General features: G+C 38.8%; 1 protein-coding gene across 9 annotated transcripts in view; it reads right to left on the bottom strand.

Annotated features, from left to right (window-relative positions):
- OSBPL6 (oxysterol binding protein-like 6) overlaps positions 1-25238 on the bottom strand; it is a 173492-nt gene that overhangs the window by 82924 nt on the left and 65330 nt on the right. For all 9 annotated transcript variants that reach the window (XM_005857627.2, XM_014546283.1, XM_014546308.1 and 6 more), the window contains exon 2: positions 9608-9788. The gene's annotated coding sequence lies outside the window, so the exon portion shown is untranslated. The remainder of the gene's footprint in view (positions 1-9607; positions 9789-25238) is intronic.

The raw sequence follows: 25238 nt of genomic DNA, 5'->3' as shown, positions 1-25238 counted from the left end.
AATTCTTTCAAAACACTACTAATGGGCTAGCCTGGTTGCACAGAATTACTGCACCTGCCACCTACCTAATTTACTAGCCATTATCTACCTAATCACAGATATTTCATGGTCAGGAACCTTAAGCAGAATTTTTTAAAAATGTCATCCCTCCAGAATGGCAATGTTTATGCAGACCTTTACATATCAGGGTGCCCATAATTCAACTTACTTTGGGCATCCACAATAAGTATTGGTTTCAATTATGCTCATTCATTGTCACAGGAGGAAGGAACAGCTGACAGTAACTGATGATCTACTGCCAGGCCCCAGGTTCTTCAGCATTTGATTAAAATGTGGTCATCTGCGCACACTCTCAGGGTGAGTGCACCAGCTCAGGAGACCACCATGTGCATCTCTCCCTAGCTCAGCCTTCAGAGACGTCCCCTTGGGAACTTGAAATTAGCCATGTAAATTAGCACTTTATTTTTGAGACCCTATTTTTAAACACTTAACAGTACACCACTACATATACCCTGTGGTGTTTTGTTTGTTTGTTTTTAATATATTGTTATTTATTGATTTCAGAGAAGAAGGGAGAGAGAAACATCAATGATGAGAGAGAATCATTGATCAGTTGCCTCCTGCACACCCCCTACTGGGGATTGAGCCCACAACCCGGGCATGTACCCTTGACCAGAATCAAACAGGGGACCCTTTAGCCGCAGGCTGACACTCTATCCACTGAGCCAAACTGACTAGGGCCTAATTTATGTCTTTAAATAGATTGTGTGGCCTAGCCTTATTAAAAATATAGCCTACACATAAATATAGGAGCATCATCAAATAACACAATTATTAATATTATTTTACTCTCAAATATATTTCAGATCTGATACAAAGTGGAGGAATAGAAGTCCTGCTGGCTTAACAAACCATATTTGAGGTCCAGAAAGAGCGTCATATTCATGGTACATTAGAATTAACAAAGAAATGAGTGTCAGAAAGCTGGAGCTCCAGCCTTCTTTTTCAGCAGATCACATGATTTTGTGTCTCAGGTCTTCACTTCCTCAATGCAGGGAAGATACTTCTGTGCCCAACTCACCTCAGGGGATTTTGTGGAAATCAAGAAAGAAAACCTTACTTCAAAAGACACACAAAATGGAATAAAGCTTGAAGAGAGAATACAGGATCTATTTCACTCCGAAACACCACTAAAAACAACAGAAAAGGGACTTTTTTTTTTAGTAAAACTCCCCAAGAGCAGTGAGAACAAGGGACAACAGCAACAGAAATTGGACTGAAAACCAGCAGTAAAAAGACATCTGGGTCATAAGTGAATCCACTCCTGTCAAAAGACAATTAATTGGAAGTTTAAGAAATTCAAAGGATGGTTTAAAATGTCACTTGATGAAAAAAGCTTCTTTTCCCCAAATCCCAAGCTTGGGGGAAAAAATAGTGTTAATTGTTTGCTACAGAAGTTCTGAAAGGTAGTCCCTGGATCAACACGAGACCTGGGAACTTATCCCAAATGGAAATTATTGAGCTCATCCACACTAATGAACCAACAACCCGGAGGGTGGGGCCCTGCTCTCGGTTAAAACAAGCCTGACACTGGGCATTAGTAGGTGTAAAGGACGGCCAAATGGGCCCTGTTCTTTTCTCTATGGTGCCTGTTTCACTAAAAGCCCCAGGTGAAAAAGATTGTCTAATTCCCACCTGAAGGATGACATCCTAAATAGTCCAAGAAAATTTTAAGAAAATGAATGAATTTAAGAATAAAAAGGAAAAATGTAAATTAACTCTATTTGATAAGTTTTTTGGGGTTTTTTTGGTATTTTTTCACCCATGTTTTATTTTTTTTCTTTAAATGTTTTATTTTGAAATAATTTTAGGTTTACAGAAAGGTTACAAATATACTATAGGGAGTTTCTATATACCCTTCACCCAAGACTTTCTCTAGTTTTCAGAAGTTGACAAAAGAAATTTTAATCTCAGTGTTTAACTATGTATAGTGCCAGTTGAAAAAAATTACACATTTGGAAATAAATTCAAGTGCCAAATTTTCAGTTATTGTTTAAATAAACTGTACAGTACTTTCAAATCTAGTATTCTAAACACGAAAATTTAGTCAGCAATCACCCCTCAGCTTGTGTCACCTCGGCATAGACACATACGCTGTCACTTTCTAGCACAATATTCTTTTCATTTTCCTCACAGCACTTACCTTACTCAGTAGTTACATGATTTATTTATTGGCTTATTGTCTATCCCTAGAGACTTTACCCATTATGTTTCATGCTCTCCTTGTTCTAACCCCAGGGCCCAGATTAGTGCCTGGTACATACTGAATAGGTACTCAAAAGACTTTGCTGGATAAATGAACAGATGAATGAATGAGGAACACTTTAGATATAGCAGCTGTGATATAAGATACATGATAAAAACAACAACACACCTATTTATATTATTATTGTTTCTGAAATTTCAAACCTTTAAAGTCTACCACCAGCCTTACACAGTTGGCATTTTGGAAGCCTATCTGCTAGTCCAACATCTCTGAAATCACTTCTTATTGGGGCAAAGATTAGAATTATTGCTACTGATATATCCTTGTTCTTCAAAAGCCAAACCTTTCTCTCTTTTTTTTTTTTAAAAAAAATGTATCTGTATTGTTGAAAGTATTACAGATATCTGCTTTGTTTTTTGTTGTTGTTTGTTTTTTCCCCATTGACCCCCTCCTCCCGGCACCAGCCCCTCCCAATCCTTTGCCACACTATTGTCTGTGTCCACGCCTTTCAAAGTAGATCTCTACTATTGAGTCACTGCATACAGGATTTCCCAGCATTATTCACTTAGTGTGAAAAGTCAATAACATAAAAAGTCAATAAAAAACAGTCAGTAACATTTTAAATCACCCTCAAAGTTAGACTAATTCAAGTATTAAGCATCCTTGCAAATGAAAAAACATATTTTTAAAAATTCACAAATATTAGATTCCAATCTTATTGTAGTTTGGGAATGAGACCTTTTAGGAAGATAGGTAAAAAAATTTAAAAGACTAAAGGAGGAATTAAGCAGCCCTCTTTTTCCTACCCATTGCCAGCACTCAGCTTCACATTCAAAGAATTACCTGATCCTCGGAAAAAGAGAGGAAGGATAGTTAGATGGCAAAGAGGGAGGGAAGAAAAGGGAGAGACTACCTATTTCCATATTCTCAGTGAACTCTTACATTTCTCCTAAGATAAAATGTTATAAAATAAATCCCAAAATCAAAGTACTTGACCAGCCCTGGCAGGGTGGCTCAGTTGGTTGGAGCACCATCCCATACACCAAAAGGTTGCTGGTTCAATTCCTAGGCACATACCTGGGCTGTGGTTCAATCCCCCATTGGGGCATGTACAGGAGGCAACTGATCAATGTGTTGTTTTTTTTCACATCACTGTTTATCTCTCCCCCATATTCTTCTAAAATCAATAAAAACATATCCTCGGGCGAGGATTGGTGGGGAGCGGAGCAATCAGCCTCTAAAATCAATAAAAACATATCCTCGGGTGAGGATTGGTGGAGTAAGGGGGCAATCAGTCCAAAATAAGCAATCCTAAAATATCCATTTGTCAAATAGGAGAAAGCAAGAAAACAAAAGTGCTGGGACACTCTCTGCTTCATTCAGAGCGTCTACCTTTCTTCTGTGTCTGGGCCTGCACTGTGATGAGGAGTAAACACTAATACATGCATTCAATTCAGCACATATTGATCCACCATCTAAAGAGCACAATAATCGCACTGTCACTTCTGGAACATCTCCTGCTTATGCTGTAATGAGTTGCCAATAACTCAAATTATCTAGTGAACTAAAGACTTAATGGACTGAATCTCACTGCCAATAAACATATCCACATTAATAAAAAAAAAATGGACTGAGGGAAAAATTCATCTTCTGACCATATGCATAAATTTTGAAAAACCAAAAATAATGATAATAATAAACGGTATATAAAACTCTATATTTCTTCTCTACATAAAAATAAAACCATAAGTAGGATTAATGCTAAGCTATTCATTTGAAACCATTTGATGTACTTAAAAGATAAGCAAATAAGTTCTGTAATGTTATTTTAAGCCAAGATTTTCAGTGTATAAGAGAAGAGACACAAATATCAAATCCAGTAATATTAACACTCCATAAAGTTAACTTGGAAAAATCAATATAAACTCCTCATTTTTAAAATTGTATATATATACAGTGTATACACTTACTACCATGTCCCTTGAAAAACAACCGATAAGACTGTGCACCGCTAATGCCCAGATTGTAGTATCTAAATTCCATTTTCTACTAAAAGGCATCGGAGCTCCTAGAATGGTTGACTCTTAGACTTCACATTAAATGAGCAAGAGGAGCTTGGGGCAGCCTGTTGTACCAAGAAGCAGGTTAAAGAAACTAAGGGGACAGGAGTGCTTTGGAATGTTCTGTATCTTGATCTGGGTGCTGATTACATAGGAATGTTGTCTATAAAAATTCACTGTGATTCACTTATGATAGTTTCTCTTTTCTGCATGTATATACAGGAGCCAATTTGAAAGGGCTCCCAATGAACAAAGAAGGTTTTATTTATAGCATTCAGAAAAACAAAATCACTTCAACTGATTAAAACATAATAAATATTTTTAAAATTTATGAATTTACAATAACACTCAAGGAAAAGAGGAACTGTCCCCCTAAAACAGCAAAAAAAAAAAAAAATCTTTGATCACCTTTTGAAGAAACTGAAGAACCATCTCTGAAACGGTCTACTCAAAGCAAAGTAGTAAACACTTGCCCTGCCTTTCCTACATGAACTGTATTTCAGGTCACCAAATGCTAGTTGATAAGGCACTGTGCCTTACAAAAGAATTCCAGCTGATAAATGCAGAAAGACTGATAGGATGGGGTGAGGTAGGGGTTGGAGAAATCACCAGTTTTATAATCCCTAATGAAATAATGTATTCAGACAATGATTATTAAAGAACAAAATCATAGGTTGAAAAAAAATTGATGGGGGAAACTTCACAATAGATCAGGATATTATTCCCTGAAGCTATTCTGTTGTTGAATCTTCGAATCACTAAAAGTGGGGCAACCAGACCATATAGGCCTCCTGGGGTGATATTAAATGAAGTACACTCCACCATGGAAGCAGAATTCTTGTCAGAAAGTAGAATCTGAATCTAATCAAGCCTCTAAATCTAACTTCCAGTTTCTAATAATCTGGGTGACAGAGAAAAAGGTTAAGTAACAATCGGACAAATGCAGCACGTGGATCGTTCTATTGCACATGTGGCTTGATTTCTTTAAGTAAATGACTTGGGAAGGGGGGAACATACCAGATAAAAGAGACTTAAGAGGCTCAATAGCCAAATGAAATGTATGTACTTTGGATCTGATGTAACTAAACCAACTATAAAAAGACAATTTTGAGAAATATGGAATAGGTAGTAAGTGATATCAAAGAATTAGCATCCAATTGTTTGGTGTGACAATGGCCATTATAGTTTTGTAGAAAAATGTTCATATTAACAGATGCATACTGAAGCATGTATGTTGGATATAACATGTCTATGTCTAGGGACTTCAGAATAAAAGAGGAAAGGGATAAATGAATCTGGGTGTGTGCATATGGGAGCTCACCATACTATTCTCTTTACTTGTGTATAAATTTGAAATTTTTCTAAATTTTTAAATAGTAAGAAAAACAAAAACATTGAAAAATTAAAAAAAAATTAAAAACAAAAACTCTTGCAGTGTTATTTATGATAGCCAAGATATGGAAGCAACCTAAGTGACCATCATTAAATGAGTGGATAAAAAGCTGTGGTACATTTACACAATGGAATATTATTCAGCCATAAAAAGGTAGGATGGACCTGGAGAGTATTATGCTAAGTGAAAAAAGCTAGTCAGAGAAAGACAGGTACCATATGATTTCACTTATATGTGGAATATTATGAACAAAATAAAGTAACTAACAAAATAGAAACAGACTCATATATACACAGAACAGACTAACAGCTGTCAGAGGGGAGGGGAGTTGGAGGGCTGGGTGAAAAAGGTGAAGGGATTAAAAAACAATAACTCATAGAACAGATAACAGTATGGTGATTACCAGAGAGAAAGGGGAGTAAGGGGGAGGTAGGAGAGAGTAAAGGAGGGATAAATGGTGATGGAAGGAGGCTTAACTTGGGGTGGTGATGATGCATTATTGAATTGTACACCTGAAACCTATATAATTTTATTAACCAAATCATTCCAATAAATTCAATATAAAAATAAAAGTGTTTGTAAGCAAAAAAAGAAAAAAATTTCCCTTTCCCCTACTACTTACATATGAAACCCTTGATATTAACAATATTCTCCTTTTTTCACATAATTACTTCTTCATTTCTACTTTTACTATATATGTACTTATTTTTCAAATCTAAATTTTCTGAGGTTTAGGTGACTCATTTTTCTAAAATCCTACTCACCAGATTGAGAAAGACACTCTGGACACTTTACGTCTGGACACTCTCTCCTGGTCCCTTATTCCCATTCTTTTCAACTGGGTGAGAAGGAAACTTCAGTGCCTCCTCACTCTTCGTTCCTGGAGAGAAGAGCCGGCTTTGGGCCTGCTACCTCCCTCTCAGCCCTTCAGCTGTGAGAATTGGGTGTCTCTTAGAAGAGAGACACCTGAGAGACAGAGCAGGAGGAATGGCCAGGGAGGAAGGCAGGGACAGGTAAAATGGCTCCTGCATTGCTAGTTCTCCTTGGATATTCTCCCCATCTCCACCACCTGGGGGAGATGTCTCATGATCTGCCTCTTTGCCATGCTGGGGTCCAATATTCTTTCTCCTCTTCAGTTTTTGTGGAACCATGTTATACTTGCAGACTAGTGAGATGATTTTCTGAATTTTCCTTTCTCACCACATTTCTGTCTTATGTGTCAAAGGCTCCCAAGCACTCCCTACTTTGGTTCCATTTTTGCAGTCCTGTCTAACCTTTCTCAGGCAGTTAAGTGAAATGGAATGTGAAGCTGATAACAGGCACTCCGAGGAAAAAAGATAAAGAGGCTTTCTGAAAGCATCTCTGAGTATACATGCAACAAACTAATTCCTATGACAAAAGAATAAAAATAAACACATTTCGTCAAGGAAATGAGATACCAATCACCTGCTTTTTCCTTTTAAAGAAGAGTTTAATTTCTCAGTCAAGTCACAACCCAGCAAATGTGTGGAAACAAATTTCCAGTTACTTTATTTCCATGAACTTAAACCTGATAGTCAAAGGACTCACGTACATTTCATCTTTGCTTGTGGTCAAGTATCAAGGGATCCTAGGCAATACTGACCTAAGAGATTCCATGAGATAGGGCAAAGGAATGCAGCCAGAAGGACAGTAAACTGAAATAAGCATCCAACCCAGCCGGCCTGTTTTCTTGTTTGCTTCAAATCTGCTTAAGTAACAGCCACTACCATCCAACCCAGCCGGCCTGTTTTCTTGTTTGCTTCAACATTAAAAATGGATATCCTGAGGCCTGAAATCTGCTTAAGTAACAGCCACTAGCTGTTTGAAGTTGATGGGTTGTTGGGATAAGAATTGCTGTTCTGAGATGGAGTCCGTTTCCCCCCATTTGTGAACAATGATCAAATAGTTAATGTTTGAGTTTAGCTAATGCAGACAGAGAAATGCTTTGCCTCATAAGGACCCTGTAATTTGAAGTGCTTTCATGACTAATGCTCTTTGTTACTATATAAAAGTTTGATTCAGTACCAAATTGACAGGAACATCACTGTAAGTAGTTCAGTTCCCAATAATACACAGTGATCAAAATGGGAAGGAGAAGATATATCTGATTCTGATGGAGAGACTTCTCAATGTCAAAAGTCTGCATATGTAAATGGCACAGTGGATTGCTTGCTGACTCACTCTGGTGTCCAGAATGAGTAAAGGGCTAGGAAATGAACTCTAAATCCCTACAAGTGTCATTCACAAAGAAGCCAACTCAATGAATCTTCCTCACCTTTCTAGGACTAAAATAATCATGTCAGGCAATGGAAGCCTTAGTCATGACATTTCAGACTCTGAGATGACAACCTCAAGGTCTGGAAAGAATGATTCATACTCTGTTACTATCAAATCAGATTTCCCAACTAAGAACAATGGACCATCTGCTTTTGGAAGAGTCTTCCTTCTTCACAGGCAAATCCGGCAGGTGTCAGCTTACCTTCAGAAAGCCAGCATTCTTAAAGTATATCCATTTCACATAAAATAATAAAATACCAAAAGAGAATAAAGACTAACAGCATTATGTGTGAAGTACATGGGAGTGACTTCACATTAAGAGAGAAGAAATTGATGCGTAAAGCAGGAATCATTTTGTTGTTGTTGTTGACAGTATTACAGATGTCCCTCCTTTTCTCTCCCTTTGCCCGCCTCCACCCTAAAGCAGGAATCTTGACCACAAAGGCCTACAGGTGCCAGGAAGGTAACATAAATCTATAAGGTTGGTTGGGTTAGATACTTAAGGAATGATAAAGATTAGCAAACTTCAATTGTAACAAGACAAGATGTTTAATTTTCCAAAAGAAGCCAGGTATCTGATTCTCTGTGAAGTTTCCAGACTGTTCAGCAATGTTGGCAATTAATTCAATTTTCAAAAAGAAATGTTTACAGGTTAAAAAAATTATAGTCTAAAATTTACCCTATGGGCCACTTATTTGCAAGCTCTGCTCTAAATGTAATTTTAAATAATGCAGTAATAAACAGAAAGCTTCTCACATAATAATAATCACACTAAATCACCGAGCCTTGGTTTCTGCCCTACCACGAGGGACCAGTCCATGCAAGGGGAGGTAGGAATGGGAGAATACCTGGGAAGCATTTCCCAAATTACAGACGTCTGAACTGTCTCCACCACCACCATCAGCCCTGCAGCCCAGAAAAAATAAGAGTTTGAGTAGAGGATACACAGCTTCCAAAAGCTCCTCAAGAGCTGTGGGGGCACACGCTCCCAGAAAGCTTCGTATAACTGGGAGGGATGCATCCAAACTGTAGAGACTGAAGTCATTGAGCCTAAGATGTTAAACAGCATATGTGACGTGGCTCTGAAAATAATAACTGCAAATATCAAAGGAGCCTAGAGTACCCATAGTCAGTGTTGCTGGTATCAAATTCGTTATTTCAGTCTCACGGGCAAAAAGAAAACAAGCAACTGTCTACCTGTTCACTGTGGAAGATTATAAAAATAGACGCATTTTAAGAATGAGTGTATGCATGATGTGGGCTTGTGTGCATCTATGTATATAACTAAAGCATTCTTAGGTGTGTAGGTTCATTCTTCAAGAAGGGGAGGAGAGGGTCTTATTTCCACATGCTGCCACAATGCAGGTAGAAAATGGTTAACAAATCCGTTGGTGGTTTTTCTACTTCCTAGCCTTGAAAAAATTACAGCAGAATTTTTTAATAAGATGGCTAAGCCTAACCAGGATTACTATGTTTTTTAGTTCTGATCTACCTGTGATTAGGTAATGTTTTGCTAATCTCTTGCTGTTATTAAACAATGCCTAGTCTAAACCCCGCTTTTGATTTTAAGCTGGCGCCCTCCTAACTCACCTTGTAAATGGAATCCGTCTTCTAGGTTGGCTTTCAGGTCAAAGCTGCTCGAAGTGGCTTATCCTCAGATGCCTGCAGCTTTCTACTGGGAACTCTATTGACCCTGCTGGGCTTATCTGGTAAATTACAGGAGTGGCTCCTTCATTTCCTTCTCTTGTTGTATTGCAGTGAGGGGCAAGAGCTAAAAAAGAGAGAATACAGTCATGTAGTGCATCTCCACAGAACTTTCATGAGTTTCTCAGGGGGACTTGCCTATGGCCAATCAGAAACTTCCTTCCAATTTATCTTCTGAGGAGGGAGGGTATCTCAGCTTTTTGCCTCCTTTGCTCAATCTTATGTAATTTCAAAGACATACCCATTGCTACCCATTGCATTCCTCAGCAATAAGCAACATACATCATTTACATCTTACTCAGAGTTTGGAGTAAGAAAATGCTCAATTTATCTACCAATACATTCTAAGCGGGGCCAAGTATCTCTTCCAGAAATATACTTAATCCTCCAATTCAATATAAACCTGTTTTTAAAAACAGGAAGTATGAAGTGGTTTCATCACACATGCACATCCATGTTCAATACCAGTGCCTTGATAGACCCACGAATAGCCTCTAATGAGTCCTAACAGAGTAGAACTGTCCCCAAACTCCTAGAACAGTCCTGTAGCAGAAAGCTAATTATACTATCAAAGAACAGCTTTCAACTTCACATAGTTTCTCAGAAGGCAAGGAAACAATATTTTATGAGAAGATCAAATAGGTTCACTTCAAGGAAAAAAAGAAGAAGGGTGGGAAGAGATCAACCAAAGACCTTGTATGCTTACATGCATGACCCATGGACACAGACAATAGGGTGATGAAGGCCTGGGGCGGTGGCTGGGGTGGGGCTAGAAGGGGACAATGGGCGGGGGGAAAGGATACATATGTAATACTTTCAACAATAAAGATTTTTAAAAAGGAGAAGAAAAACCTGACAAGCAATCCAGAGTGGAAGCTAACTCGGTTACTCTCAGGTCCTAAAATTTGACAGCAGTTTTTCCTTCGAGCCTCTCTAGCAGGTGCATTTCTTCACAAGGCAGCTTTAAAAATAACAACCTCAGTCTGATTATTTTTCTAGCTTACTCTTTAACTGTCTGATTTTTTCTCTTTTTACTTATGGAGAAGGAAAAAGTAACTATACACACATATCCTGAAAGATTATGACTCAATAAAAGTGCAAGATTTATGTCTACCCAACATCCTCTGCTGTGAATGTTCCTTTAAGCACCATTTTCCTGCCAAAAAAGACAGAAAATGTTTGATCTAAATCCCCTCCACCTCTACAAAAAAATAAATAAATAAATAAATTTCTAATCTCTACTATGTTGTAAGACAAGTCCATGTGTCTTGTGGGTCCTAAATAAAATTTAACTGATGACTATGATGATGACATAGAAGAACTAAGGTTAGGGTCCATCAAGATTATTTTTGTATGCTCAGCATTAGATCTGTTTATTTTCTGCAAACACTACTCAATCTATGCTCTTTAATCCCGTATAATTATAGGCAGAACAATATGAGTGGTCAACTACTGAAACTCCCCTATCCCTCTTTTTCCTTGTTCTTTCCTATAATGTATTCTGCCAAGTTTTGGAAAAGGAGAGAATACTAAAACAGGAAAATAAAAGAAAAATGAGGTAAAGAGCCCCCTGTGCTAAACTGCATTTCAGTTTTCCTACCTCCACCCCATTCCTCTTTCCTAGTCTTATTCTCCATAACTTCTTACCATCGTACATTGACAAGTGAGAAGGTAAAGAGAATAGAAAACTACAGGGTAAGATCACGGCTACCTTTCCACCTCTATTTCCCCCAGTCCAGGAGCAGAGCTGAGGGAGAAGGCAGGATGAATACAGCCAGCCGTACCTAAGGGATTCCCCCTTCTTCCCCATCACACACTCTGCGTGTCCTGTCTCCAGCCTCTGTAAACCAGACATTGGCCCAAGAAGCAGTTCCCCACTTCAGTCATCTTTTCCCTTAGTCTTTGCCTACAGATCCCTCAAAATCCAGCTCAAATCCACAACTCTCAGCTCCTCCCTTGATCTTCCCAGCTAGAAAGGGACATCTTCTCATGGCATCTGGCACTTTGGTCAATTCTACTGGTGTAAGGTGATCCTGGTCGTACGTGTTGCCTATACTTCTCGTCTCCCCTACCGGGCTGTGTGGACTCTGGGAACCAGATCTTACTTCCCTGCACAGAGTAAGTGTGAGAGTTAAAATGTGAAATTTACAAGGCTTTGGCTTATGCCCACTTTGCAAGAAATGAATCTATTATTGTCCATTTTGCCAAAAGTGTGTATTTTCACACTGTGTATGCAATGCCAAGGAATAAGGGCTTTGGCTTATTCTGAGACTATAATTAACATTCATATGGACCTTCTGTGCAACTTTCAAAAAGACAACCACGATAAAGTGGAGTGCCTTCGATAGCCTTCAGGGAGGCTGACTACTCTGTATAAAAAATTACCAGTCCATCAATATACAGTTCAGATATAATCAATCATCCCTGATAGTTACTGAAGGCAGAAATATTAGGAGTATTTGTTTTAATTCAGCTTGAAACACTTGAATAGGGCAGAAACATTTATATTATCACATTCGAATTCCAAATTTCCAGGTGACTAATATATTGTTTTATTTAAAAAAAAGGACATTAACCAAATGGCAACTAACCTTTATTTCAATTAAGAAACTGTACAGGGTCTTGTTTTACCGTGCACATAAACTGCGTGTGGGCAGAAGTCCAAAGGTACTAAGCTTATAAAGTTCAAGTTTGATTACACGTTGTGACAACACACACTGAAGATAAATTCTTAAAGCTCTCACTAAGAAATAAACTCAGAGAAGGGAAGAGGTTGTTTCCTTTTTAAACTATAGCCAAAATTGATATTCAAACAAAAATTATACCTGGTTTTTATCAACACACACAAAAAGAATCATGTTCTAATTTAACAATATCTTTTACAGATCAAAAAGGCCCCCGGCATCCTCCTTCTAAGCTATTAATAGATTGAAAGTTGGAAAGGTTGATTCGAACAAAGTCTTCTATGCCAACAAGTACTCCGATAGGAATATCTGCAAAATCTCATTGGGGAGTTTAGAGATCTGGCAAGGGCTCCTTCTGAATGGCTCATTCAGGAAGCAAATGGTCCATTATCTTTGCAATAGAATTTTTCCTGTAAGTCCTGTGACTCACCCTCCCACAGCCTGAATTTTGCCCATTATACACCAGATTCTTGTCCAGCATACTCCCCACACATTCCACTCATTTCTTATTCAAGCACCTCAGAACACATGATGTATGTGTCCTGCATAGCTACTAAGTTAATGCATAGAATATAAAACAAACTTCATCATTCTGTAAAATACTAAAGAAAGATTCTTAAAATAGTGAAGTCAGTAAAGACAACCAGGATAACCAGAGAGCAGTTTTACAAAGTTGGCAGTGCACATAGCAAAGTCCATTTCACAATACAAACAAGAGACCAGACACTTCGGGCTCTTTTCTATTCATTATGTGGCCCATGACTTGGATTCAATGCTTACTTCATTTCCATGAAGGACTGGTCTTAATTTAGGGTTAAACATCCTAAATTGCTTTCCCAGAAAATGTAACACAAGACATGCTATAAGACCCTTCTTCATCATCTTGTTTACTTTGCCTACTATATCCACTAAATACCTTGTGAAAAGATCATTATTTTGCTTTTTTTTTTTTTTTTACTGGCAGCAATGTTTAGACAAACAATTGCTTTTTCTCTTTCTACCTGTGATATTGCCAAGTACTCTGAGAGTTTCTACAGTGTCTAAATTGTTGGAGAATAGTTTTAGTGCTATAACCCAACAGTTATGGAAACAAGTTATGCTGGGGTAACTTCCTGAAGATGAAAAACAAACTCCAGGCACTTTCACCTGGCAACTACTGTGCCTCTCTTGTCAATAATTGAAGAGCAGACTTTAACTTGGAAATGTATCTAATCTCATTAGTGCTACCATACATCAAACAAGTTAAAATTCACTAGGTAAAGTAACATAGAGTTTTCTTATATCTGCCATTAAGTATTGATTGATTTGTCCACTCCACAATAAGCCAGTTATTATATACAAACATTAAAGCCAGACACTAAGAAAGACATAGAGATGTAACAATCAACAAAAACAAAGCTCTTCCTTTTGTTTTTGTTGATTGTTACATTTAGAATTTAGCCACAGATAATAGTAAAAATACACGAATAACCAGTTTAAGCTACAAAAGCAGAAAATGTGCTATGGATGTTCATGACATGAAAATAATTCTAGCTTAAAATCTGTGAAGTGGGTAGGAAGCAGATCAGAGGAAGTTGCTCAAAAAAGTAGGCATTTGAGAAATGAGTAGATTCAAGCAAGAACTAGAAAAGCAGAAATGGATCGAGGAGATTTCAAACAGTGAGGAAAATATATGAAAATCAAGAGATAGGAAAGTTAAATAAACGAGGCATGTAGCCCGCCGGCCATGAGTTCAACATGCTTGGTGTAGACTGTAGTGCCAGTATCCAGAGTCTAGGGTACAAAAAAGGAGAGTGGGGGAAAGAAAGGCAGAGATGAGGTTTGGAACAGTGTGGAAGATCTTACATGCTGGTGAGAGACCAGATTTCATTGGTTGGGCTGTAAAGTCATGTGGTTATGTTTCAGGAAGCCAGATCTAGAACAAATTGGAAGGAAAAGAACCTGGAGGCCAGAGAGGACCTCAGAAGACAGAAGCAGCTCAAAAGGGAGGGCAGAGCAGCTACCTGGGAGAGTGGGCACCCACCCAGGAGGGGCAAGTGAGGATCTTCCATTTGACAGGGCAGGCTGCGATCCTATCTGGTCTCGAATATTTCTTATCTTAGCAAAATAATGGGAAATAAAGCACATCCATTATTCAGAAACATGAGTGAAGTAATATAAAGTATGGTCAACATGCTAATAAACTAAAATAATTTACTCAATATGAAACGTAGTTTTCTCAATCTGTTATATTTCTATGATCCAGGCCAATTTTTCCTGATTTTTTTTGTTTTGTTTATATTTGACTTGGTTCAACTTGACCTGTTTTTTCCCTGCGGGTAGAAAAAATATTTTATTTCTCTAAATCCCAAAAGCTGAGCACAAAAAAGGACATGACATCTATTAAGAATCCAAAGAAAAATGTTTTCCAAATTAAACAGTTTTGTTAATACTGACAAAAATTCAGATGACTGATTATACAGGTAAGAATTCTGATTACAGATTTCTTAAAGGAGTCTACAATTTTATTATTCCCTTGACAACTTTGTTTTATATCCAAAGAACAAATATTACAGAAACCCCTTCATTTATTATTCAGTTGAACAAAATTTTATTTAAAAAACACACCATTAGCTCTAGATAGAGCACTAGAAACATGCCTAGGACATACCTTAATCTTCTCTAAGTAGTATGCTATAGAGCAGTGGTTCTGAACCTTCTGGCCCTTTAAATACAGTTCCTCATGTTGTGACCCAACCATAAAATTATTTTTGTTGCTACTTCATAACTGTAATGTTGCTACTGTTATGAATCGTAATGTAAATATCTGATATGCAGGATGGTCTTAGGTGACCCCTGTGAAAGGGTCGTTTGACCACCAAAGGGGTCGCGTGACCCACAGGTTAAGATCCGCTGCTATAGAGCAAGAGTCAGCAAACTTTTCCTGTGAAGGTCCAGTTGAGTAAATATTTTAGGTTTTGTGGGCCATGCAGTCTATCAAGTGATGCAACTGCTCAGTTATGCTACTGTGCAGGATAGTAGCCATAGTCAATAAGTAAATGAATGAGTATGGCTGTGCTCCAATAAAACTTTATTTACAAAAGAGTGGTGGCCACAATTGGCCCTTGGACTTTACTTTCCTGACCCTGTCCTAGCAGATAGCCCAGCTGTGGCACCTTGGTGTGGTTTCGTTGCTCTTCACTCCTTAATGTGCATAACTCTGATGAAGTGAGGGGGGAAAATTACTCTGAGAAAATGGGTGACAATGGAAATCTCCACTGCTAGTGGAGTGATAAAAGGGGAAACCAAATGAAGAAGTTTGAAGGAAGTGATGAATTCAAGGAGACAAGAGAAGTTTGGGGTAAATTAAAAAGAGAATGGAGATGTCTTACATCACTGCTAAGAGAATCCAGCATATATTCTCAGTGGAAATATGGAAATGTGACTCAAAAAATCATTTCAGGAAGTACTCTGACTAATGCCCAAAAGGCTCAATAATTGGGGGAAGACTTCAAGGAAAGCTTAACTTATTAAATAAAAATATCTTTAAGAAATGCAGGCATCTTGACAGAATATTCATGTGAGAGAAAGCCAGGGAATTTGGAAATTTGTGGAAGTCTCAAATCATACTTTCCTCATGAATTCTGGTGATCACACCTTATATACTTGATAGAGCAGGGGGGAAAGTAAGTACTATTATCATCAAAGCTGACCAATCTATATTTAAATCTATAAAAGAGTTATGACAAAAACTATCTTTATTCAGTGACATCAGCTTAATAACGCTACCACTGGGTTACCACTGAAAGCGATTCACGGGCTCAGTGGCCCTGTGCCTTGGGTTCCACATGAGTAAAATGCAACTCTTTCACGAGGTGTCTGACCATCAAGCAAGTTAATACATGGAAAGTGTGCAGAATGGTCCCAGCACAAAGGAAGCCCTCAAATGCGCCATATTGCTGCTGTTCCCCTGAGTCTTTCCTCCCAGCCAGCTTTATTGAATACTCTTCCTTTGCCCTTTTAAGCTTTTCTCCTAGGTTTCCCCAGGATGGCCCTGTCTCACTCTCAATGTTTAACCTACCATTTGCTAGAGATTGCTAAATCTCTCTCTCTCCAATCCTGACTTCTTTTTCAGACTATATTTTTGTTTACTGGACATTTCTATTGGAATATCGCACAGACACCTGAAACTCAGTCAGTCTACAAATCAAGCCCATTACCTTTACCCTTGCCTCTTTCCTCTCCTTGTCTCCTGTTTGAGTTCATGACACCCTATCTATCCTTAAACCAAGCTAGAAACAACTATTACTTTTAAGCATTCCATTTGTAACCATCCCATTCCACTCACCCCAAGTCCTCTCACTTGTTTCTCCCAAATATATTTCTTAGATATGGCTTACTTTTTGCATCTCAGCTATCTCTGGCTTAGATTACTGACAACAGGCCCCGGCTTCTCTGCTTCTGATCATTCTCTTGTCCAGGCCATCTTTCCTTATCATCAGAATCGTCTTTCTTAAAACATATATTTGATTGTGTTATTCTCTATTCTCAATTATTCTTTACTGCCTGAAGGAAAGGGGACTCTGGGCCTATTGGTGAGCTTCAGAGCCCCAGGAACCCTCTGGACTTTTATATAAAAAATTGCGTATGTCCTTAAGATTCAGTGAAGGAACACTGAGAGGACAATCTTAAAACTGCACAGAAGGGTACAATCTGCACTCTTGAATTGCATCTCAATCACTCTTGTCTTCCACCATTTCAGGTACAGTGAACATGGTATTTTCCTCCAAACAAGCACACTGAATGCTATTTCATCTCTCTGAGCCTTTGCTTGTGCTGTTCCTTCTAGCTGGAATGCTCTTTTCTGCCTGGGGAGTCCTTTAAATCCTGGATCAGGTCTCACACGTCACCTCTGGGAAGCCGTACCCAAGTGTGTGTGGACAACAAAAGATGCTAAATAGATTTCTGGTGTCTGTATATCATAACACTGGCCTGAAATTTCTTAGATTAAAAATTTCACACTGCACAAAATAAATAGCCTTAAGTATTTAGACACATATAGTGTTTACTTAAGTCTGGGGGCATCCTTATTGCTGTCCCTGAATTTTTCATGAAGTCAAGAGTAAAGACCCTGGAGCCTAAATACGTAGGTTTGAATCCTGGCTCAGCCAAGTACCAGTAATGGGACTCTGGACAAGTTACATAGCTTCTCAGTACCTGCTTCATGATCTGTAAAGATGGAGATAGTTACAGTACTGCCTTTTAGAATTATTCTGAGGATTAAATGAGTTTAAAACACGTAAAACTATGTAAGTGCTTGCTATTATAATTATTTATTGAAATCAATGGCCAGGACTAGAGGCTCCAAGAGATAATCACAAAGCAAAACCATCTGACCCTGCCACATAAACTTCAAGTTTTAGTTAACTGAGTTAATTAGCCAGAGAATACTAACAAAGGTGGCCCTTTTCACTAATGTTTTTACCCATTTAAAAGTGGTTCAAGCCTATCTGATAAAATTCTCCTATTAGCCTCCAATAGCTAAAAATATCAGCTCAGAATATTTCCAAGGCACACCACAGGGTACATTAAAAAAGTTCCTTTGAATAGAAAGAAATTGGAAATGCTTGGGAGGAAAATCAATGAGCCACCTCACTGCCTACCAAGTGCCCAATATGGAGGGAAAATGCTAAATCTGGGAAGACAGATAAAGATGCTTAATGACTCAGCTTTCAAACAAACCAGCTTGTTTGCCAGGGAAATGGGATATTGGGCATTTAGCACCACCCACCCCGTCAAAAAAAGAAGCTGTGAAACATAGATCCTAACATCACTGAACCTAAGAAGTACATGATGTAGTGATGCAGCTGACTTTCATCTGAGTGTTAGGGTTATGTGATATTTTTGGCAATGGCTCTGTGGAAGATTTGGAACCAAAAAACAGCCATTTTGACCCATACCACAAACACTGCAGTGGTGTAACAGTATTATTCTTTGTTTTGCAACAAACTGCCAAAAGGGTCACTTTAGTCTTTATTAATAAACATACTTAATAATCGGATCTTAAGTTAAAACACTTGAGTTCATATTTAAAAGGAAGGAAAGAGAATAAAGCCGGAATTCCTTATCCTAGTATTAAAGGGCCTCCATAATCTAACCCCAATTAACTTTCCAACTTTATCTTTCACGCAAGGCTTTTTGAAATCTTCAACCAAATAGAACTTCTTGCAATTCTCCCTAACAAACCCACTCTGCCTACTCTGTGGGTTTCCTGTAGCTACAAAACTTTTGCCGTTACATCTCCAAAGCCGGAATCCCATCTTCCTTTAAGACCCCATGTGGATGACATGGAGTCCTTTCCTATCTATGGCTCAGTGAGAAGTAATTCTCCAGGTTAACTTCCATAATCTTCGCTCAGCACCTCTTGGACTTTCCTTAGTCCATTTTGATCAGAGATTTTGACATGTGTGTCTTTTCTTCCCAAGACCTGACTCTTCGAGGGCAATATCCACACCAGCTCCACCTTTGCAAGCCCGGCTGCACCACAGGCATATCTGCACTTGGCAGGTCTCACACTTCACTGACGTATGCTGAAGTGTGCTAAAGCTCATTGTGACTGATCACTGAAACCAAATGGACAGGAGCATGCACTCAGACAAGCTTTGCTGAAGAAAGGCTTCAGTAAAAACGACATGCAACAAGACTTGTTTTCTTGTAAAGCAAGTTGAGAAATGAGAATTTTCATGCTACTCCCAGGGCAAGGCAACCACTGCTTACATTTACCATCCATTGATTTGCCAACAACTGCTGACAGCGGCGTATTAAAAGCTTCCCTCCCACTCACGGAACTGATAATACACTTCCAAGTTAGAGAAATCATAAGATAATTGGTCCTGTGCTTCCCCTATTACAGTCTCAAAGCACTGCTCACCTCTGGGATTTGATAAAGAATTCCCAAGACCTGTGTGTATAATAATTTCCATCACCATGTCTACTATGCCTTAAACTCTAAATATCCAAGGACCAAAATGCAAAAATTAGCCCTGGCCAGTGCTGCTCAGTGGTTAGAGCATCGGCCCTCAAACCAAAGGGTCTCAGGTTCGAGTCTGGTCAAGGGCATGTACCTGGGTTGAAGTATCCCCCCTCCCCGTTTTGGCATATGCAGGAGGCAACTGATTGAGGTGGCTCTCTCACATCAATGCTTCTCTCTCTCCTCTCTTCTCCTCCCCACTCCCTTCCAGTCTCTCTAAAATCAATGGGAGAAACATCCTCCAGTGGGGATTAATAAAACAAACAAAAAAACCCCACAAAAATGTAAAAATCAGAGAATCTGGTTATATCAGAGCCCACAAAAGCCAAGAGAGGGAAAGATGAACAAAAAAACCCTCCTAAACCCTTGCATCCTGATACTGCTTTGCAGAAGTTTGCTCCTCCTAATGGGTCACTTGGGTGGCACGAACGGAAGTGTTTACTAGATCACAATGGAGAGGCTGACTTCACTCAGGGGTGAAGCTCCAGGGCTGTGCTGATCAGCACGTTCTGCCCAGACCCCTGGGCAGCTGCCCACAGTTTGTAGTCCTATGTTCACAGATAGCATTTCTCTGCCTACTCAGTTGACAAACTGTTAGATAAATGAGTTTTAATATGCACTCCTAAACACAAGTAATTTTCTTAAGCCCTAAATCTTGAAAGAATAGATGACCAAAATCCTAAACCCAGATGAAAGAACACTCTTATAAGGATGTCTTAACTCAGTGCCCTGCTAACGGGAAATTTTCCGGTGAGTGCTCTACCTTTTATATCGATGACAACTGGAACATCCAGTCTCCAATATCACATTGCTGGTGTCTCTTGGATTACTGGTATGAATCCTTGGGGCTGGGAGCAGGAGATGCTAAATGTTTTAACTTACCCATCTTTAAAGTAACTACTTATTTTCTTGTAAAGTGCAAATATACCTCCCAAATGCAAATGGAGGTCAAAATAATGTTAACAACTTCTTAAATTGGGTAAACATTGTTAGTGGGACTGTCATAAATTACACAGTGTTTTGAAATGATAAAATAGACCCAAAGCAAGTATAAGATTGGTATAATATGCATTTTTTCAAATATGGATTAACTGAATAACTGACCTAATTTCTCTTGGTCAGTCTCTTTTACCTCCTATGCTACTTGGATGAAATTATTCCAAACGGCCCCATTTCTTAGGCCTCTGCTGTATCAATTCAGCTAGATTTCTATTTGGTGCTCACAGTGACTTACTTGTTTGCTCATTAGATTCCCCCCTTCCCTCCCCAGAAATTCTGACAACTAAATCAGGCTTATTAGCATTCTTCTGACTAAAGCTTCCGGTATTTAGATGGTATTGGCAGTAAAATCGGAATAAATTTTAAAATGTTGACACAGTGAACAATGCCATCATTACAATTCAAAATTGTTCTCCTGGAAACTTAATTTGATGTCATACACTGATTAAAAAGTGGATGGGGGAGACGGGCAGAAGATGTTATCACACAAGGGCAATTTCCTTGAAATTGAGTGTTTCCTTTGCACAAATGGAAGCCTGCGGTATCATAGAAAGAGCTTGGCCCTTAGAATTAAACAGGCTTAGTTCAAATCCCAGCACTGAGGTTTCCTAGCTATGAAATGCTGGACAGTTTACTCAGCCTATCTAATCCTTAATTCCCTCATCTGAAAAATGGGGATTTGGCTATAAAACCTAGTTCAAGATGCTTTGGAGATTATCTTGTACAGCACATACCACAAGACAGGTGCCCAGATGGTAATTATGTGAAAAGGTTTTGTAACTCACAACTTTTCAGAATTATTCTTTAGTTCTCGAGCATACACAAATAGTATATGTAAATTTACAGACATTACTGTAACGTTTGGCTGCCAACGCACAGGTTTTCTGATACAGATCAATTAATATTAGGTTAAAATTTTTCTTTTTAAAAACTGAGATTTATGGGTTAGTCTAATACCTCTACACATCATGCTTTCTTCAAACTACAAATCTACCGTCACAGGGAGAAATTACATACAAAAGTTGTTGAAGTGTTCAAGTCAAATAGTCAACTTTTTGAGGCCCGTATAAAGACCATAAATTTAAAATTTCAGAGCATCAAAACTATACAGCCGAAATTAATACAAAATAATACTAAATGTAAACTGTCATTGAAAAATACTTTTTTTTTAAGCACCAAAACTAATAGACAGCTGTTGTGCCGTGAGTGGCTAAGAGCCTGGTGTCTGGAAATTCCTACTCTGTCATGCTCTAGCTGTGTGACCAACCTCGGGAGAGTTATGTCTTCTCTCTGTGTCTCTCAGTTTCCATATCTGAGAAATGGGGCTACTAAGAGGACCCATTTCACAGGGTTATAGTAAGAACTGAACAAGAATAGCTGGTACTCAGGAGGTCCCAAAGTTCGCTTTTATTATTGTTAAAGCAGCTTTACCCAACAGTCACACTGCTTATATTTCCAGATTGAAATTATTCACAGTCATGCTTGTGATTCTCCCTGTTCATCCTCTTCCTCACACAAAGAAAATAGAAGATTTTCCTTGATAAGAGAGCCAAAATGAAGAACTTCTTTGAAAGCATTCACTGCCTGCTTTCTGTCCTACTTAGTGTAGACCTGACCTAAGCCTACCCTCAGCCCTGCTACAGGGCCCTATCACAGTTTCCCTTACGGTGCAGTCCACAAACCTGCCCTGCTCAGGGAGCGGAGGGAAGCTCTGGTCACTAACCCATCCCTGGACCAGCCACTGTGTTATTACGGGTCTTGCCTAACACCCTCAATTTTATTTTGCAGCTATAGTAGGACACGAGTTCTCAGCACAGAGCAGACTCTCCAGATTATTGAATTAATGACATCATGACACTGGCAAGGGATAAAGCTGGGAGCCTTGATATCTGTGAGGGTCAGAATTCCATAATCAGCTGCCACTATGCTCTGCTCTCATAGTCGACTTCCTTCCTAAACTATAGGCCTATCTCAGGATCCACTCAAACACCACCTGAATGCCTATGTTGTGTCTGGCCCTGAGGGTTCAGAGTCTAGAAAAATGAGCAATGCTAACTTGAAAAACTCCCTTCCCTCCTTCCCTTGGTTTTAATGGGTCTTTATACATTTTGAATAAACTTTACTGAAACCTATAAAACAATTTAGGATCCATATTTAAATTCTCATACATTGCCAGTGGAAAAATCAATTGGTATAACTACTTTGAAAAAATGTCTGCTAAACCAAGTAATATCTGCTAAAGGTAATAATACTCTGTGATCTAGTAACTCCACTCCTGGATATATGCCCAAGAGCAGTGAGTGTTTATGTCCATCAAAAGATAAATCTTAGAATGTTCATAGCAGCTTTATTCATAATAGCCCCAAACTTGAAATAACACAAATGTCCATAAAGAACAATACACAGAAATGAAAAAGAATTAACGGCTGATGCATGTAAGAGCAACAGCGACATGGCTGAATCTCACCAGAGGGACCATTGTATAACTGTAATTATACAGAAGTTAAAAAACAGGATGAAGTTGAGTACGGCAGCAGCAGTCAGAATGGTGGTTACTGCTAGGTGGTACAAACTGGGAGGCCTGGAGAACCTTCCAGTGTGCTGGAAACGCACCATGACTTCATATGAACGTGGTTTTGTACACAGAAATACAAAAAATTAACTGAGCCTACATTTAAGAATTGTGTGCCTCTCTGTGTGTTACCTTTTTAATAAACAAGCAAAAAACCCATTTACTTTAAAACAATTAGTTTTCTAGCCTTGAACCATTCATTCATTCATTCCAATGAATGCCTAACACTATGCTATGTTAATCATTGCAAACAGGGCATACAAGGTCTTCATTGTTAAGGAGATTGGATGCTAGTGGAGAAAATCCGGTCCTCTCCCAGGATACGTGCCCACATGATGTATTTCTTTGGGGACAATCACTTCATTGGTAGCACTATTCATTTGGCAATGAATCACATACCACCCTTGACAACTCATAGGTACTTTTCTTCAATTACTTTTATATTTTGCTTAAATTTACAGCTGGTCTAAGTTAAAATGTAAATTTTAACATTTGCTTGTTCCAAGTCTTCCTGTGTACTTAAATGCCTAGCACTGTGTCTTATACACAGCAAGTACGATTATCAGTACCAATATCCTTGATAACTTCCTGTTCATTAGTTTATCATTCCACAGTACTTCTCTTGGCCTCAGGTTTCATGTCCAATGTTCTTTTCTCCAGGTTTTCACTTTTCTCTGCCACCTATGAAGTCTGCAAATCTATAAAATACAAGACAGTACACAGCTATACTTACATATAACATATCTGGCAAAGGAGTACAGGAGGTACCTTATGTTATTCTAAGTTTTCTTTCATTAACCCTTCCATCCTATAATAGAGCTTAAGAATATGGAAGAGTTAAATTTGGGAAAGTAAAGAGATAATCGACAGATGAATGTCATTGAGGGGAAAATAATAAACTTGACTTTGACAGCTTGTGATGCATTGACAAAAACAAAAATAGCCACACCTCCCTGGCTTCCCCTTCCAATAGAGCTCAAGACCCTGATAATGCCATATTTATCAACATGCCAGAAAATAACCTTGAGAATGACACATAGGATGCCTTGCATGTTCATCTCCCCAGTATCCTTTTTTCAAATGTAACTTTTCTAAGCATCACTAATTTAAAAGTGCCAAAAAGAAGCATGAGCTTCACAATCAAATGTAGTTAACACTAGTTATCATTGTTCTCACAAAAAGGGCAAGAACTCTGAATTGTTTTAGCATCATAATTTTCTGCTCTGTGGACTTGTTATATATATAGCAGGTGTCAAGTGATTCTTGAAGCTACCAGTTACCACCTGAAGACAGGAAATTGTACCTTGAAGTCTCTAGCCTACCTCTGTGTGTTAAGGCTTCAGGTTCACTGTCCTGCTGACCTGCAGCACCCCAGTGAGGTGCCACCTGCCCCCTCACAAGAGCCACAACCACTTTAGAGATGAGCAAGTTGGTCAACCACAGCCCTGCAGCTTCCCTGATGAAGCATGATGACCTAACAGAATCGGTTTCTGCTTGGTTCTCCCACTGGTTTTCAAAGGGAAAAACCCAAACGCTGCAGAGCTTCACTTCCGGTCCTCTCCCAGGATACCTGCCCATATGAGGTATTGCCTTGGGGACAATCATCCAAAGTCATGATCCAGGTTATATAGGTCAGTGTTATGTGCTGATTTCATATGCTCAAGACCTCCCCCCATTCTCCCCCCAACCATGTCACTGTATTTTGAGCTATTACCTTCAGGGAGGTAATTAAGTTTAAAAGAGGTCACAAGGATGAACCCTAATCTGATAAAATTTGTGTCCTTCTCTCTCCCTCCCCCACCCCTCTCTCTCTCTCTCTCTCTCTCTCTCTCTCTCTCTTTCTCTCCAAACATGGTAAAGGCCATATGAAGACACAGTGAGAAGGTGGCTGTCTGCAAACCATGAAAAGAGGCCTCATCACAAATTAACCTGGATGGTGTCTTGATCTTGAACTTGTAGTCTTCCAAACTGTGAGAAAGTAAGCTTTTGTTGTTTAAGCCACCCAGTCTGTGGCATTCTGTTATGGAAGCCCAAATTGACAAGTACAGTCAATAAAGAGCTGTGTGGTTAGTATTAACCCGTGAAAATCAGAGAACACATTTACAATAGTTCATTAGGCTCAGTGTTCATCTGGACACAAGAAAGCATTTCACGTATGAAGGCCCACTTATAAGACTGAGACCAGAATCCCAAACAGAAAGGCCCTACAAATCTCAGTGTGATTTGCTCTTGCTTCATCTCACAGCATAGTTG

Source organism: Myotis brandtii, unplaced genomic scaffold (assembly GCF_000412655.1).
Source record: "Myotis brandtii unplaced genomic scaffold, ASM41265v1 scaffold112, whole genome shotgun sequence".
NCBI lineage: Eukaryota > Metazoa > Chordata > Mammalia > Chiroptera > Vespertilionidae > Myotis > Myotis brandtii.
The sequence above is the reverse complement of the archived record's forward strand: the minus strand, read 5'-3'. Positions and strand labels throughout refer to the sequence as shown.